Source organism: Delphinus delphis, chromosome 5, assembly GCF_949987515.2.
Source record: "Delphinus delphis chromosome 5, mDelDel1.2, whole genome shotgun sequence".
NCBI classification, from domain to species: Eukaryota; Metazoa; Chordata; class Mammalia; order Artiodactyla; family Delphinidae; genus Delphinus; species Delphinus delphis.
The window spans coordinates 136,952,414-136,969,209 of record NC_082687.1 but is presented as its reverse complement, the minus strand read 5'-3'; positions in this window follow the sequence as shown (position 1 = coordinate 136,969,209).

Below are 16,796 nucleotides of genomic sequence, written 5' to 3'. Positions count from 1 at the left end.
CGCAGTGGGTGGGTTAGTGACAGGTGACGTATGGGGTGGAAAAGCTCCTCTGACTGTTGCTCAGCAAACTGCTGGGATTTTTTGTGGGGCTGCGGGGTGGGGAGTGGAAGCCGGGGCCCTGCAGGAGGCTGCCGCAGTCTCCCTGTGTGACAGCCACCAGCTCATCTGAACCTCCATGACCCTTGAGGGCAATCAGCCAGTAACCAGGGCTCTGCTGGTGTCAGAGCACCCCCGGTGAGCCAGGTGGTGTAGACACCTGTCTGCTGGAGGGAGGGGCTGGGTGTCCTGTGCAGCGTGGAGGGCGGGGCCGGGTGGGCAGGACGGCCCAGCGGGATCCCCTCGGAGAGCACGTGCTGTGGACTCAAACCATTGCACTTTGGGACTGAAGAGGTGGTGTGTCTGGGGAATGTTTACCCAGCTCTGCAGCAGGGGTGGAGCCCTGCCGTGTCAACTTGCAAGTATTCCCACGAGCCCCAGCTGCCGGGTGTGCCCTGCCGGGAGTGCGCTGCCAGGTGTGCGTTGCCGCGTATGCCCTGCCGAGTGTGCGCTGCTAGGTGTGCCCTGCCGGGTGTGCGCTGCTGGGTGTGCCCTGCCGGGTGTACGCTGCCGGTGTGTGCTGCCGGGTGTACCCTGCCGGGAGTGCACTGCCGGGTGTGCGCTGCCCGGTGTGCACGGTGGCTCCCGCATCCACCACAGAGGCCCAGAGCCTGGAGGCGCCTCATGTTGAAGGCCTGTGTTTGGGGGCTGCCCTGGCGAATTTCTAGCTCTTAGACAAGGCACCAGCATGAGAGCTCACTCAACTGACACTAGGCCCCGGCCAGGCTGGGCCTGAGAGGGTCTGGACTGAACCCCGACAGGCAACCGACCCCATCAGGGTGGTCATGCCCAGGAGCCCTCCAGGAGGGGTGGACCGAGTCGTGAGGCAGAGTCTCACCTTAACATCTTTGCGTTCCTAGAATCAGGGTCACGAAGTATTAGTGTTTCAGAAACTGCGAGGCCTCAGTTACAACGTGTAATTTTGCTTTTTTGCATTTGTATTTGGAGGTAATCTGGTCTGTTTTCTTTTCCCTGCTCTCTCCATCAGAGTTTGTAATTAATGCCCCTTCTCCGTCCTCAGTGGAATCAGCTTATCCCTGTCCTTGGTCTGGACAGAGCCATTTAGGGTCCAGCGGAACTCAGCTGAGAACCGCCCAGGTCGCGCCCTTCATAAACGATGTGTCTTTAGCCGCTTTCCAATGTCTTCTACAGGTTATTGGTCCGTTAAGGAAGGAAAAGTGGCGATATCAGTAAATGCTAAAATATTTGATAAGATTCAGCAAAACAACATGTTAACACTGACAAGTAAAATCAAGAAGCAGACAGATGTGCTCACTTTCACCATTATTATTTTGTTTCTTGACATTTATCACTAATGCATTAAGACAAACAAAATAAGCAGGATAAGAGATGAAATGAAGAAATTAAAAATACCTTTATTTTCAGATCATATTTTTATATACCCAGAAAACCAAAGTATAGAAAAGATCAAGAGCACATTAAACTACCTTAAACCCGTTAAATATGCGGATGGAAAAATTCACAGTTATGATTCAGAGCTATAGAATATCTACAAGTGAATTCAAGCAGAAAGGGATAGGATTATATGAAGAAAACTATTCAGTCTCATTGAAAAATGTAAAACAGGCCTCCCGCCTTCTGAGATGGCCCACACTCTGTCTGTGAAGTGTGTTTCTCCCAAGGCTGTCTCACCGCTTTTTTTTTTTTCTTTTTTTTTTTGCGGTACGCGGGCCTCTCACTGTTGTGGCCTCTCCCGTTGCGGAGCACAGGCTCCGGATGCGCAGGCTCAGCGGCCATGGCTCACAGGCCCAGCCGCTCCACGACATGTGGGATCTTCCCGGACCGGGGCGCGAACCTGCATCCCCTGCATCGGCAGGCGGACTCTCAACCACTGCGCCACCAGGGAAGCCCTGTTCTCACCTTTTGAGACAGACTGCATTATGTCTATGGAATGTGTATCTCTCTAAATAAATCCACTTCTTACCTATCCAAAAAAAGAACATTTAAAACAATATCTGAGCATGTGGAGAGATCCCAGAAACTCCAAAATATAATTTTATTAATGTAATCCCAACTCTGCTCTCAATAACACTGCACTTCTTTGTTTTGAAATGGGTGGAATTATTTTAAAATTCACATGAAAATGGAATAGGGCAAAAGCTCCGAGGCCGATAAAAGTGGGAAGACGTGCTCAGCTCCAGGAGGCATTGGGAAAATACGAAATGAAATGCGAACATGCATTTCACACTCGTGAGATGGGGAGAACGTCAAGAAACGAAGACTCGGACACGGCCGGTGGCCATACAGACTGATGCAACCGTTCCGAGGAGCCATCTGGCATTTCCTAGTAAAGCTCGTCAGCCGGGCCGTTCCCACACGTGCCAGCCCAGGGCTGAGTTCCCAATCCGGGGCCTCGGGACCCCCATAAATAACACTCTTCAAAGTTATCGAAGATGCCAAGAGCTTTTCGTTTATGTGGGTTCTAACTGCCAATATTAACACCTGTTGGAGTACCTTATTAGAAATTAAACCTAAGATTTAAGAAATATTCACTTCAAAATAACAATAAACTCACTACAATGGTAACCTAAGTAACAATTACATGGAAAATATGTTTTCCAAAACAAGAAGTTTTAGCGAGAAGAGTGGCATCGTGTCACCTTTCCACAAATCTCTGGCTTCAGAGAGGTCAGCGTCCACTGTGGCACATGGCTTGGTTGGAAAATGTGAGAGGATCTGGGAAATCCAGACTCACACGGTTACACGTTTGGGAAAGAAAGGAAGGTTTAATAACATCTTCAGGTCACGGACGTTCTTCCTCGTGACGACACCCAAGCTCAACAAGCGGTGGTCCCTCTCGGGCTGGTTGCAACGTGGAATCTGAAATCGGATCGATGAACTTTCACTTCTGTCTTACTGGAATCCATCTGTCCGTCCTGCGCCTGGACCAGTCCTTATGCACACTTGTTCCTGTGGCATCACACACTGGGCATTTGGAAGATAACGGATCACCAAGCAATGGAGGTGACAGTCATGTATCAAAGTGTCGCTTTTGTGAACGTCACCATCAGTCTCAGCAGAAAAGTCTTTAGTTTGGTAAATTGGCGAGCTTATGGTGGTGGAGGCAGGTTTTTCAAAATCCCAGTCTTTGCGTGAAAGCTTGAATTGTATTGTTGGTCACAAACACTCCGTTTTCCTTAAAGGGACAGGCTCACTTTGTCGCTTTCAAGAAAATGTCTGCCAGGTCTGAATAATCAGAGCTTCTATCAGTCCTTCCTTCAAGTAAAAAGTTGTTGCATTAACATGTGTGTGTATTTTTCAGCCAGCAGCTCAAACAGCTGCACACGTGCTTTTCCCCAACCTCCCCGCAGGCCTGGAACTGAAGTGCTTTGTGTGTATCTGCCATTTGGTCACACGGCAGATTAAGCCATGGACTCAAGGGCCAGGATTTGATAGAATTAACCCTTCTCCAGCAGGTGCTGCCTCTGAGGGCCCCAGGCAGCTTTCTGACACTGTCTTCTGGAGTGTTCCATTGGAACCGTGCTGGCCAGAACTCCTCACCCCATGTGGTCCCAGGGTCCCAGGGTCAAGGGTGAGGTTGTGTGAGGCTGGGAAGGCGGAAGTGAAGGGGAGGCCAGGATGCTCTGAAGGCTGCAGTGGCTTACGGTCGTGGGGGGTTAGAGGCATTGATGCAGCAGGGGAGAGACACAGCTGTCTCAGCTGTTCCAGTGTGTCTGGTGCAGCGTAACTGGCCACGTGAGCCATTTTGGGGAACTGATTCCACGGCATTTTGGGGGCACCTGCTCAGGTTCAGGTGCTGTGATACTGTGTCCCTGCCCTTGAGGAGCTGAGGACAGACCTCAGTTCCTTCATTCAGATCTCTGCTGTTTGGTGTCAAGGTTGATTCAGGTTTCCCCTGTAACAGACAACGCACGGAAGACCCTCCCTCCCCTCCCTCGTGGCAGAGCCGCTAAAGGCCCGTCAGTATCCATGCTTTCCTTCCTCAATGACAAAATGCTTATATTATTCTGGGCAACAATGTTCCAACTAAATCTGACCAAAGTCCCTTGCAATTTAGGGTGGCAAGTAAGGCATCTGAGGAAGTTAGGTGCAAATTCTAGGAAACGTCCTTAAGAAAGTAATAGGCAGGTATGTGGGTTTTTCTTGCCCTTTCCCCACTTTCTCCTGCTTCCTGCCCAGCAACAGGGGAGATGGAGGAGATGCCTGGCTCTCCAGCAGCCTTCCAGGACTATGAGGCCCTCTTGAGGATGAAAGCCACAAGCCCAACAGAGCAGAAAGACTGAGGGCCCTGGCATCTGCCTGCGCCGTGAAGCTGCTGTGTGGGCCTGGCTTCTCTTATGTGAGAGAGAAGTAAAATTCCATCCCATGTCAGTGTTATTTCCGGCCTCTGTTTTTTGCAGCCAAACTCAATTTTTAACAGAGAATTTAGTACCAGAAAGGGGAAAGGGTATTGGCAACAGCGGCTCCTGGAACAATGTACCAGCCAAGTGGAGGCAGCTGAATGGGGGGCAGAGGGGTCACGAGGGCCTACCCATTGCCGCTGGAAAGCCGGTGACACGCGCCATGTCACGGGGATCGTGTGGCCAGACTGCCACCCACCTGGCCCACCTTGGCAGGCAGACACACACAGGCAGGCTGGCAGCGCTGGGGGGATGGGGGGAATACGTGCAGAACCCTGGTGAGAGCTGGGCCCTCTTGGCACCTTGAGCAAGGCCCCAACAGCAGAAGGGGAGCCCGGGGGGCACGCAACATCCTAGGGCCAAGGCCCCTCACGCCATGCGTGTACGGGGTCCCCGAGTCGGGATAGGGGAGGCCGGGTGGGCCGCAGGTGTGGGCAGGGCCCCGGGGACCCGGGCTGCTCTCATCTCAGAGGCCACAGACAGCGTGGGGGCCTCGCTCCCCGGGGAGGGCCCGGCACACAGACCCCGCCCTCCCTCCTGCTCCAGCTGCCGTCTCATTTCACATCCACAAAGTGCCCTCAATGCAGGCCTCGCCCCCCAAGCTTTCCACCAGCTTCTGGAACTTTCCCATCTTATTACTCGGTGTGTTACTACTCCTGTCAAGCCCACAGCTCAGGCTGCCGGGGGTCTGGGGGCCCGCCTCTCCCCAGCTGCTTGCCCCTCAGGCCACGAGCTCAGCTCACAAAAGCCCATTACTGTTGAAATTTAGATTCCGGCTTCATGCCTGACCCCCACCTCCCTTATTTTCCAAAACGCCTTCGTCTTTTCCTGTTCAGAGAACTTTCAAGAGCCCTTCCAAGTTCTCCGGGAACAGTGCGGCTCCCCAGGGTGCCAGCTGGCATCTCCTGCAATTATCCTTAAATTATAGGGACAATTTTAATTTCACAATAATTAGAAATATCAACTGCAGCTCAAGCCTTCGAAACTAATGGAATTTTAATGGGCAGCTGCTCAGGTTACAGCCAAGGATAGTAACACTCCACCACTGTGCGGAGGGGGTGGCTGCAGGCGTCCGTGCTGGGGGGCGCAGGGCGGGCTGGCCGATGCTCTGGGGCCGCCCTGGAGGCTGGGAGGTGATGGGCGCACCCAGTCCTGTGGACTAGAGCCTGCATCCCGGACTTTGGGCCCCAAGCTCAGCGTATTTCCCTCCTGAAGATGCATCCCGGGCCCAGGTCCGCCCATCGGCAGCCCCCGACGCGCTTGGATCCGAGCTCCCTCCCCCCAAGGCCAGAGCCCACCCCACCCTGGCGCCCACAGGGTGGGCCACGAGGAGCTTCCTCTGAGGGATCTGGGAGTCGTGATGCTCACCCACTCGTGTCTCTCCTCTCAGGATTGCAGTCCAGTGTCCGAAAACCATCGTTTCACGTGTTTGGTCCAGTTTTCAGTTGTTTGAAGTGGGTGGGCGTGGGTGGGGGAGTGATTCCATCCAGACCTGTGACACCACCGGGGTGGAAAGTATAAGTTAATGGTGCCTTTAGGTAGGCAGAGGTTTTGCTTTTGATAAAATCAAAATTACCTAACATTTTTCTTTTATGGCTAGAGTTTTTGTGGTGTAAGAAATCTTCACCAAGGTCATGAATTTATTTTCCCACATCCTATTCTAGCAGCTGTGATGATGTTTGGATCTTTGATCCAACTCAGATTAATTATTGTGTATGATGTGAGTTAGATATCAAGGTTCATTTTTCTCCATGGTTATCCAGTTACTCCAACACATCCCCCCACGGAATTTTTCTGGTGCCTTTGTCAAAAATCAATTCACTGAACACGAGTGGGTCTAATTTCTAGACTCCGTTCAGTTCTGCTGGTCAAATGTCCACATCATCATGATTACTGACTGTAGTTTATAGAAAGTCTTGAGGTCAGATAGTGTGAATCTTCCAACTTTACTTCTTTTCTGAAATTGTTTTGTTTGCTACAGATCTTTTGCATTTCCTTATACATTTTAAATCAGCTTGTCAGTTTGTATCCAAAAAAAAAGCCTGCTGAATTTTGATTGACACAGCATAGATCTATAGATCAACTTGAAGAGAATTGACATGTTACCAATCAATATTGAATCTTGCAATTTTTGAACGTGATATATCGCTCCCTTTGGAGAAATCTAATGCATACTTCATTAAATCTATTCCTCAGTATGTAAATTCTCCAATTATTTGTTGGTAGTATATAGAAATACAATTGTCGTTTGTATCTGTAGCTTGCAACCCTGCCAAACTTGCTTATTAGTCTAATAGCTTTTTAAATAAGTTCCTTAGGACTTTCCAGGTTTATAACCAGGTTTTCTGTGAATAAAGGCAGTTTGCTTCTTGTCCTGTAACGGGTCTGCCTTTTATTTTTGTTTCTTGCTTTATTCCTCTGGCTGGGACCTCTAGGACAATGTTGAAAAGAAGTTATGAGAGTGGCATCATTGCCTCATTCCTGAGCTAAGGGGGAAAATTGTCTTTTACCAATGAGTGTGATGTTAGCTATAGGTTTTTCATAGATGCTCTAAATTTATTAAATTGAGGAAACTGCCTTCTATTTTTAGTTTGTTTAGAGTTTTTAATCACAAATGTGTACTGAATGTTGACAAGTGCTTTTCCAGCATTTATTGAGATAATTGCAAGATTTTTTTCCTTTATTTTGATAATGTGGTGAATTATAAGGGTTGCACTTCAAATGTTAAATCAACCTTGCATTGCTGGGATAAGCCATACTTGTTCATGGTTTTATTTATAGTAATATTTTGCTGAGGATTTTTATATCTATGTTCATGAGGACATGGGTCTGTACTTTCCCTCTTCTCATTATGTCCTAGTCAAGTTTTGGTGTCGGAGTTATGCAGACCTCACAAAATGAGTTCCAAAGTGTTCCAACTTTCTCTGTTTTCCAAAAAAGTTTGTGTAGGAATGGTGCTATTTCTTCCTTAAATATTTGATTCACTCCAACAACGTATGGTTCTGGGATTTTATTTGTTGGTAACTTTCTATATGGAAAATGCTGGCTTTTTTCCCTAAAAACTTATTATGAAAATGTCAACCACTCAGAAAAGTGGACAGAATTGTATAATGAACAGTCACATCCATTTCCTAGGTTAACATCTTGCTGTACTTTCCTTAGCAGATATCTATCCATCACACCATCTTATTTCTTGATGCATTCCTAAATCACAGACATCAGCACATTTTCCCTTAAAGCTTCTTAATTCTTTGTTCAATTTATTTAACTGATATAGGGGTAGTCAGACTTTCTACTTCCTCTTGTGTAATTTTTGTTGTGTTTTTAAATGAATTTTTCTATTTTTATATAAAAATGTATTGGCAAGTTTATTGTCATCAAGTTGTTCATACTATTCTCTTACTATCCATTAGATACCTGTGGGCCCTGTAACGATATTCCTGATATTAGTAGTTTGTGTTTCCCTCTGACCTTCATTTGTCTTACTAAGGTTTGATAAATTGTATTAATCTTTTTGAAACACCAACTTTTGGCTCTCTTGTTTGTTTGTTTTCCCTGCGGTTTGGCTCTTCTGTATTTCACTAATTTCTGCCCTTATTTTATTTTTTTATTTTTTTATTTTTTTTTGCGGTACGCGGGCCTCTCACTGCTGGGGCCTCTCCCGTTGCAGAGCACAGGCTCCGGACGTGCAGGCTCAGCGGCCATAACTCACGGGCCCAGCCGCTCTGCAGCATGTGAGATCTTCCCGGACCGGGGCACGAACCCGTGTCCCCTGCATCGGCAGGCGGACTCTCAACCACTGCACCACCAGGGAAGCCCATCTGCTCTTATTTTTATTATTTCCTTCCTTTACTTCATTTCCTTCATTTACTTTAGGTTTAATTTGCTCTTTATTTTCTTGCCTCTTAATGTAAGGCTTAGATCATTAATTTCAAACCACTTTTTGTCTGTTTAAACACTTGAAATTGAAACCACAATTTTTGATATACTGAGTTTTTTACAATTCAGTTTAATATATTTTTCTGATTTCCCTTGTGATTTCTTCTTTGACCTTTGGATTATTTAGAAGTGTGTTACCTAATTGTCAAAAGTTGAGTGATTTTCTAGGTATCATTATTGATTTCTGTTGTCAGAGAATATATGCTGTATGACTTCAGTCCTTTAAAATTAACAAGATTTATCTTATGGCCCAGCATATGTTGTCTCTCGGAAAATGTTTAATGTACACTTGAAAACAATCTGTATTCTGTAGCTGATGGGTGTAGTCTTCTATACACTTCCTGATTATTTTGATTTTTCATCAATTTATGATAGAAAAATGTTAAAATATTGCTATAAATCTATTAAATTATTTGTCTATTATTTTTGTCTCCTCTTAGTTCTCACGATTTTGCTTCGAATATTTGAAGATGTAGCCACTCCACCTTTCTTATGGCTGTTTTCCCATGGTATTTCTTTTTCTATCCTTTCACTTTCGATCTAAATGTGTTTTTCTATTTAAAGTGTGTCTCTGTTAAACTAGAATATAGCAGGTTTTTTAAAATCCAGTCTGACGTGTCCTGCCTTTTAATTGGAGTGTTTAGCCTATTTATATTTAATGTAATTAGTGATATTGTAGGTTTAAGTCTACTTGTAATCTTACTAATTGTTTTCTGTTTGTCCTATTGGTTCTTTGCTCTTTTATTTCTCCCTTTCCTATCTTCTTTTGGATTAACTGATTTAAAATTTAAAAAATTTTATCTCCTCCATTGGCTTTTTAGCTACAATGCTCTTTGAATTATTTTTTTTAGAGGTTGCTCTAGGGATTCCAATATGTATCCTTAATCTACTTTTTTTTTAATCTTTTTTTAAATTAATTTTTTTTAATTTATTTATTTTTGGCTGCATTGGGCCTTCATTGCTGCGCATGGGCTTCCTCTAGTTGTGTTGAGTGGGGGCTACTCTTCATTGCCATGTGCGGGCTTCTCATTGCGGTGGCTTGTCTTATCGTGGAGCACGGGCTCTAGGCACGCGGGCTTCAGTAGTTGTGGCACGCGGGCTCAGTAGTTGTGGCTTGCAGGCTCTAGAGCACAGGCTCAGTAGTTGTGGTGCACGGACTTAGTTGCTCCACAGCATGTGGGATCGTCCCAGACCAGGGATTGAACCTGTGTCCCCTGCATTGGCAGGCGGATTCTTAACCACTACACCACCAGGGAAGTCCCCCTTAATCTACTTTGAAATCATATTATACTACTTCATGTATCATGTAAAGACCTTTCAACATACAATTCCATTTCCTTCCCATCTTTTGTGCTACTGTTGCGTATAATTTACATGTACTTTTATTATAAACCTCATAAAACATTGTTATTATATTTGCTTTAAATGTTCAATTGTCCTTTAAAGAAAGGAAAAACAGGGCAATGGGTCTTTCCTATTTACACACATATTTACCATTTCTAGTGCTCTTCATTCCTTCATGTAGATCCAGGCTTCCATCTGGCATCATTTCCCTTCAGCCAAAGAACTTCATTTGGCATTTCTTGCAGCATGTGTTTACTAGCAACGGATCCACTTTTGTTTACCTGAAAATGCCTTTATTGTGCCTTTATTTCTCAAGGCTATTTTCACTGGATATAGACATCTCAGTTGACAATTTTTCCTCCCAGTCTTTTAAAAATGTTTCTCTTTTGTCTTGGGGCTTCCATTGTTTCTGATAAGAACTCACTCATTTTTATTATTTTGGTAATGTATGTAATATTTTTTTCTCTAGATGTTTCTAAGATTTTAGTTTTCGTTTTCAACAATTTGTGTCTAGGTATGTTTTCTTAGTATTTATCCTGTTTGGAGTTTGTTGAATTTGGAGATCTATGGATTGATTTTTTTTAAAAATCAAATTTGAGAAAACCTTGGCTGCTATCTCTTCTAATGTATTTCCCCCATTTTATCTTTCTGGGACTCCAGTTACACATATGTCACACCACTTTGTATCATCCCATAGGCCACAGAACTCTTTTCCTTTTACTCAGTCTTTTTTCTCTCTTTGTGGTTTAGTTTAGATTATTCATATTGATCTGTCTTCAAGTTCACTGAAATTTTCTTTTTCAGTGTCTAGAAGCCTAGCCAATCATTTTTTATTTCAGGTACTGTGATACTGTAGTTTTCAGTTATTAAACTTCTTTTGAGATTTTAGAGTTTCCATTTGTCTTCTGAAATGCCCCATCTCTTTATCTATTATTTCTTTCTCTGCAAATTCTCCTACATATTCATAATTTTTTTAAAATTATGTGTCTGTTAATTTCAATTCCTGGATTATCTGGGGTCTACATCTTTTGACTGTGTTTTCTTTTGATTATAGGTCAAGTTTTTCTGCTTTTTCACGTTTCTTATAAATTTTTATTCCATTGGAGACATTGTGTGTAAATGAACAGTGGTGACTGATATGTAATGTTTTGTTTTGATTTTGTTCTGTTTATTTCCCACAGAAGGCAAGCTGTTTCCTCAGTTTGGGTGGGGAGCCTATCATTCAGATTCCTACAAGAGTCAATGTGGCTCTGGAACTGGGACACACCTGCTGTCAAGCCTCTCCTTTCACTTGCTTTACAACATTTGAGTCTGGGTGGGACTTGGTGATTTGTCATCTAAGACGGCTGGTTTCTCTCCATCCCGGCTGCTCCGTCCGCTGCTATGTTGACCAGACTCCTGTGCCAGGTGTGGACGTTGCTGCCATAGTCTGTTCTTTTTTTTGTTTTCTTTTTTACATTTTTAACTTATTTTATTGAAGTACAGTTGATTTACAATGTTGTGTTAGTTTCTGGTGTACAGCAAAGTGATTCAGTTTTTTATATATGTGTATAAAATATGTATATATATATTCTTTTTCATATTCTTTTCCATTATGGTTTATCATAGGATATTGAATATAGTTCCCTGTGCAACTATACAGTAGGACCTTGTTGTTTATCCATTCTATAAAATATTTTTTACTGAGGTATTTTTACTTGTCATAATGTTCATCCATTTCAAGTTATACAGTTTAACAATTTTTTTTTCGGCTGTGCCACGAGGCTTGTGGGATCTTAGTTCCCCGACCAGGGATTGAACCTGGGACCACGGCAGTGAAAGCGCAGAGCCCTAACTACTCGACTGCCAGGGAATTCCCTAATGATTTTTTAAAGTAACTTTACTGAGTGATGCAACCATCACCATAAATTAGTTTTGTTTTTGTTTTTTAATTGAAGTATCGTCGAATTACAGTGTTTCAGTTCTACAGCAAAGTGATTCAGATTTTTTTTTAAGATTCTTCTCCATTATAAGTTATTACAAGATACTGAATATAGTTCTCTGTTCTATACAGTAGGCCTTTGTTATTTATCTATTTTATATACAGTCGTGTGTATCTGTTACTGCAGTCTGTTCTTGATGAAGAGCTGTCTTTCTCCGGAATTCAGTTCATAAAAGTTTCCTTGTACCTACTCGTCTACTAACCCCATAGAAAAGTATAATTTTTTTTTTCCCTGGATTTTTCTTGTTGTTACCATGGGCGTGGAAGCCTTTGCCACCTTCTACACCCGAGGTGGAGGAAGCACCATTTTCTTTCCTTATTATGCTCCACATTGAAAGTGCTTAAGTTAAGATAGAAGACAAATTCACACATTTGTCAAATCCTTCCTCGCAGGTGGAGTGAACGCCATACATTCTCACATAATAAATGCTGTTTCCCGACAGTGCTGATGTCCGTTTGCCTTGCTTTCCTTCCTATTTCTATTCACGCTTGTTTCCAGAGGTTCCCAGAAGTTAGCAGAGCATTTGCTGCAGTTTCCCTGAGAGCTGAGGCGCATTTGCAACACGGAGTGTCCATAGCCCCGTACATGTAAGTGCATGTGGCACGGGACCTGACTGCGACAAGGGACCCTCATTGCAGACCCCCAGCAGGGTGGACACTGGACACCAAAGCTGTGAATTGTTTATTTAAGAAGTTCCATTAGGGCTTCCCTGGTGGCACAGTGGTTGAGAATCTGCCTGCCAATGCAGGGGACACGGGTTCGAGCCCTGGTCTGGGTGGATCCCACATGCCGCGGAGCAACTGGGCCCGTGAGCCACAACTACTGAGCCTGTGCGTCTGGAGCCTGTGCTCCGCAACAAGAGAGGCCGCGATAGTGAGAGGCCCGCGCACCGCGATGAAGAGTGGCCCCCCTCGCTGCTGTGTTGGGTCTTCATTTCTGTGTGCGGGCTTTCTCTTGTTGCAGAGCACGGGCTCTAGGCAGGCGGGCTTCAGTAGTTGTGGTGAGCAGGCTTCAGTAGTTGTGGCTTGTGGACTCTATAGAGTGCAGGCTCAGTAGTTGTGGCACCCGGGCTTAGTTGCTCTGCGGCATGTGGGATCTTCCCAGACCAGGGCTCGAACCCATGTCTTCTGCATTGACAGGCAGATTCTTTTTTTTTTTTTTGTGGTACACGGGCCCCTCACTGTTGTGGCCTCTCCCGTTGCGGAGCACAGGCTCCGGACGCGCAGGCTCAGCGGCCATGGCTCACGGGCCCGGCCACTCCGCGGCATGTGGGATCTTCCCAGACCAGGGCACGAACCCGTGTCCCCTGTATCGGCAGGCGGACTCTCAACCACTGTGCCACCAGGGAAGCCCTAGCTTCTGTCATTTTAGATTAAGAAATGATCTCAGTTGAAGAGAGATTTGAATAAATTGAGTAATATTTTGGTATTTTAAAAATAATATCTCAACATGGAAAATTTGAAATAAGAACTTTTGAAATACTCTGTGAATCTAGATGTAGTTTTAAGAGATGGTGAAAATCTTCCTGTGTTATAGTGATTTCTATGATGAGATTAAAGTAGTTTGTAATAATTTCTGTGATAATAATGTATCGTACGCCACCCCATAACATTTGAACATGATACATAAAATCTGTGGTTCTTTTCCAACTATAAATATTTGCTCTAAGAATTTTAGTCACAGTTACGTTTGCTTCTCCCTCAGCAGAGAAAAGTTTCTTCAAATTGAAAATACAACACAAATTATGTGGAAATCTGAATTGTAGCAACATAATTACAGATTTTGCTGAAATGAAGGCAGGAAAAGTTACTTTTGTAATAACTATCATTTATGATATTTATCATAAATAACATTTAATTAATCATTCATGAATAGTGTATTTTTTCTGTCATTACTCATCCATTCACAGTTGACCCATCAAAGTCCCTAGACATAGGCAACAATACATAGTTTTGATAATTTGATATTGCGTGGTCATATAAAAACCAGAGCTTTAGAAGATATACAAATGGCCAACGTGCACTTGAAAAGATGCTCAACGTCAGTAACCATCAGAGAAATGCAAATCAAACCCACAATGAGGTACTACCTCACACCCATCAGAATGGCCATAAAAAAATAAAAAACAAAAAACAGAAAATAATATGTGTTGGTAAGGATGTGGAGAAATTGGAATCCTCGTGCAGTGTTTGTGGGTTGTGAAATACCGCTGTGGAAAACAGTGTGGCGGTTCTTCAAAAAATTAAAAACAGAATTATCATCTGACCCGGCAATTCTACTTCTGAGTATAAACCCAAAAGAATTGAAAGCAGGGACTGGAATAGATACTTGTACCCCCATGTCCACAGCAGCATCATTCACAACAGCCAAAAGGTGGGAGCAGCCCAAGTGTCCGTGAATGGGTGGATGGATGGATGGATAAACGAAATGTGGTCCATCATACAACAGGATATTATCCAGCCTTGAAGAGGAAGGAAATTCTGACACATGCCTAACATGGATGTACCTTGAGACATTATGCTCAGTGAAATAAACCAGTCACGAAAAGACAAATACTGTATGATTCCACTAATTCATATTAGTGGAGTCAAATTCACAGAGACAGAAAGTAAAATGGTGGGGCCGGGGCAGGGGGATGGGGAGTGAGTGCCTAATGGGGACAGGTTTCAGTTTGGGAAGATGAAAAAGTTCTGTGGACGGATGGTGGGGACGGCTGTACAACAGTGTGAAAATGCACTTAACAGCACTGAACTGTACACCTAAAAATGGTTACGATGGTGAATATTATATTTTCTTTTTTTGTTTTTTGTTTTTGGCTGTACTGCGCGGCTTGTGGCTTGCGGGGTCTTATTTCCCTGACCAGGGATTGAACCCGGGCCCTGGCAGTGGAAGCACGGAGTCCCAACCACTGGACCGCCAGGGAATTCCTTATGTTTGTCTATTTTACCAAAAAAAAAAAAAAAAAAAAAAAAGTGGAGAAAAACCCATAGCTTCAGCTCTTTTTTTTCAATTTTGTGGTTTTATAGGAATTTTGTCAAGGTGGAAGGACAGAAGGAAGGCATTTTATTGAACATTTTACTGGCTTCAGTTATATTTATTAGTATTCAGGCAGATGTGGTGTGTGGTTCCCATCTGCACTGTGACTCGGGGGCCCTGAGTATTAGGGATGCTGTGGAAGAGCTGAAGGCTGGCAGGCACCCTGCCCCTGGGTCCTGGTGTCCCAGGTGGCTTTAAAAAACTCCTATAGACTGGGGGCTTAGGCAACAATCATTTATTCCTCACATTTCTGGAGGCTGGACATCTAAGATCAAGGTGCTGGCAGATCTGGTGTCTGGTGACACTTCGTGGCTCATAGACTGTGGCTGTCTTCTTGCTGTGTACTCACGTGGCACCAGGGGTGAGGAAGCTCCCTGGGGGTCTCTTTTCAAAGGGCACTAATCCTATTCATGGGGGCCCCACCCTCAGGACCATCCACCTCCAGGACACAAACGTTCAGACCACAGCACCAGCCCTTAGGGTTCCTGCCTACGTATGAGCCACAGCTGCAGACACTCAAGTCACCCACCTGGAAGGTCCCACCTGTCTCAGGACCCTGACATGAATGTCCAAGGCAGCACTGACCAGTGGGGCTCCGAGAGGGCCCTGGAGGAACCGGGGTTCAAGAGGAGGAGGCCCGGGGACCCTTTGGCCTCAGGAGAGACACTCCCCTTAGTCTCACACAGAGGGGAGCACAGCCCCCTGAGACAGGCACGCAGGGCCGGGATCTGAACCTGGGTGGGCGGGTGGTCGTCTGATGGGCGGGTGGTTGGGTGGGTCCCTTTCCTTTTTAAAGCAAAGGAAACATAGCAGCCTCCCCAGGAGGCCATGTCTCTCCTGGGCGGACACAGCCTGTCCTGGGGCCCCAGCAGGCCCCCTGCTCCTCAGGGAGGGAAGGCCCGGAAATGCACCCTGTCACCTTGGATCTGAAAGGGGTGAGATTGAAAAGCGTGTGAAAACTCCGAGACTTCCTGCTCTTGGGGGTGCCCAGGGTGCAGACAGGACTTTGTGGAATCGTCTATTCCTTCTCAGTTCTTGCCCTATCGCTGTCATATTAGCAGAGGCAGCCCCGGGGCCAGGGACTGCCTCTCCGGCGAGCCAGGAAATCCCATCACAGGACCAACTGGGAAACGTGCAGCGTCCAGATTCCTTTAGGTGTGAGAGGCAGTGCCTTTGTCCAGCCTGGGTGTCTCCCTGGTTATTCGTGACGTCCGTCAGAGGTGGGGGGACTGAGGGCTGCGGGGGATCCAGGGACGCAGGACTTCCGATGCTAAAGCCTGGAAAGGCCCAGGTGAACTGGGACAGCTGGTCCTCATAAAAGGGAAAGGTCAGACCTTCACCCCGCAGTCTGAAACGTTTATTTCCTATGCAGTTGGCGGGTGGGAAAAGCATTTCTCACCATAGAACCAAAATGCAACTTTCTTTACTTTCTCCCTCTTTCTCGTCGCAGGGGGGCAAACTTCCTAGGTCCCTAAAACTTTCTGGTGGCATTAGGGTTTTCCGCTCACTCTTACATAAAAGGCAGCTAGCTTTCCATCACTTAAGTGGCGAATATAGTCTCAATTCAGAATCAGTCCAAATCAGTGATATCAAATCAAACCCTCCTGCCCTGGGCCAGCCGGGGGCTGGAATCCTGGGAAGGGGCGAGGTGAGCGTTTCCCCTTCCCCAGTCTCCTTCTCCCACTGTGCCCCAGCTAGTTGCCACATTTTGTTTTTCTTTTCTTTTTTTTTTAAAGAAAAATTTTTTTAAATATTTATTTATTTATTTAGGCTGTGCCAGGTCTTAGTTGTGGCACGCAGGCTCTTTAGTTGCAGCATGAAGACTTCTTAGTTGTGGCACGTGGACTCTTAGTTGCGGCATGCAAACTCTTAGTTGCAGCATGCATGTGGGATTTAGTTCCTCTACAAGGGATTGAACCTGGGCCCCATGCATTGGGAGTATGGAGTCTTACCCACTGGACCACCAGGGAAGTCCCTAGTCGCCCCCATTTCTGTCCCTGCAGGTGGAATGGAGAGG